General features: G+C 46.7%; 1 non-coding gene across 1 annotated transcript; it reads right to left on the minus strand.

Moving 5' to 3' along the window:
* Positions 1–1,720: 1,720 nt before the first annotated feature.
* On the minus strand, positions 1,721–1,792 carry Trnat-agu (transfer RNA threonine (anticodon AGU)). The gene has a single exon. It is a non-coding gene; the product is annotated as a tRNA-Thr (tRNA).
* Between the last annotated feature and the right edge of the window lie 279 nt (positions 1,793–2,071).

Consider the following 2,071-nt stretch of genomic DNA (forward strand, 5'->3'; position numbering starts at 1 on the left):
AGAGAGGATAACAGAATAATCGCAATAACCGCGGGAGGCTAAACACAGAATAGCAATCAAGGTTTAATCCAATAACATGAGCCAGCCACGGCTCAGTAATAAATTCAGTTTTCTCGAAGGAGATCTGAAGTCCTACCTTGTTGCATGTGTCTGCAGCTTACTGATTTGCACTGCAGCTGCGTCTCGCAAATGAGAAGAAATCGCGAGATTATCTGCAAACAACAGGCAGTCAGCTATTTAACTCATGTTTCTGTAGGCAAGCCTGACTCCATTTTCAACATCTTTCTCACATATTCCTTTCGTGAGGCACTTTCTCAGGTATGCAGGTGAGGAGCAGAGGTGTAGAAGCGTCTGTTATTCGCTATAGCAATGTTAGCAGTGACAGCCGCTTAACGCCTTTGACTCCACGTCAAGGACTGGTTTGTCCTCTCTGCAAACGAAACGCATGTGATGGACGGTACTACTTTGCAAACCAAAAGCATATGATGCATGATACCTGTGTATTACATAGAACACGGTCTTTTACCAAACTTTTATCTTCAACTATTGAGATTCACCAGATGCAAGCCGCGCGGGATTAGCCGAGCGGTCTGGGCGCTGCAGTCATGGACTGAGCGGCTGGTCCCGGCGGAGGTTCGTGTCCTCCCTCGGGCATGGATGTGTGTGTTTGGCCTTAGGATAATTTAGTTTAAATAGTGTGTAAGCTTAGGGACTGATCACCTTAGCAGTTAAGTCCCATAAGATTTCACAAACATTTAAATATTTTTTGAACCAGATGCAAACAAATGAACAATACGGTTTTAAAATTAGGAAGTGGACAATTTAACTGAAGGTAGGAAACTATAAGGGGCGATCAAAAACTTTCCGTTTGAAGGCCATACAGTCCAGAATCGGTATGCTAATGAGGCAAAATGGCTGTGAGCAACGAGTACATCAGCCCAACAACACATCAAGTTGAAGATAAAAGTTTGGTAAAAGATCGTGTCCTATTGAAGAAGTCCGTAACTGCTAGCTGCACACCCTCGTCGGACAAGAATCGTCGATCCTTCAAGGCCTTTTTTAAGGGATGGACCGAAGGTATGATAATCGAATGGCGGAGAGAGGAGGACCATGGGGCAGGAGCTCGAGTGTCTCCCATATGAACTGCGTAGATTCTGCGTTACGACATTTGCGATGTGGGGACGTCCGTTATCATGAAGCAGCAGCATTCCTTGCCGCAGTTTTCCCGGACGTTCCGCCTTAATTGCACGCCGTAATTTCTGCAGCGTTGAGCACTACCGTTCCCCTGTGACGGAGACACCAGGTTCCGTAGTGGGTGACTGTCTCTCAGATCGACCGCTGTCTTGTGTCGAAAGGCGACCAGTATGGAACTTGGCACACCATTCTGCATAGATGGTTTTCGAAAGACATGCTTCCCGATACACAACCATCGCTCTCCGATGAATGTCTACCGGTATTTGTCCTTCGGCAGCCAAGGAAAGAACAAGAGCACGCTCGTCCTGTTTCGAAGCGTTTCGTAAGATCGTCGCCATAGTTCACGTTCCCGCTTTTGCGGCGCCATGTCGGAAAAGCTCTAATCCCACACTAATCCCTTACTTATGTGTCGGTGCTTATATACCCGCATGGGAATCGTTCTACATGGCATATACGTTGCAACAACACCCTTAAGCGGCAACATTTTGAGGTATGTATAGAGACTGAAGTGGTGAATGAAAATTTGTGCCGAGGTCAGGATTCGAACCCAGGTCACCTGCTCACTAGGCAGATGCGCTAACCACTACGCCACCCTGGCACAGTGCCTTTGCACAACTGCATGGACTACCATAGCGCGCCTGCTCCCTCAGTCCAAATACCCATTCACCTTTCAGCCCACTTGTATTCCCCATAAACTCGAACAGCATTGCAGAGACTCTCCAGCGGTATTGGTATAATGCCTCACCATCGGACGAAATGGGGCATCCTGTCTGAAATCTATGCATAGCTGTTTAATCAAGTGAAACTGTATGGTTCCAAATACATTTTAAAGTCTCAAACTTCTATGATGTATCTATGCAGACGGAAGCGACGAATG

The sequence above is a fragment of the Schistocerca cancellata genome, chromosome 2 (assembly GCF_023864275.1).
Source record: "Schistocerca cancellata isolate TAMUIC-IGC-003103 chromosome 2, iqSchCanc2.1, whole genome shotgun sequence".
NCBI lineage: Eukaryota > Metazoa > Arthropoda > Insecta > Orthoptera > Acrididae > Schistocerca > Schistocerca cancellata.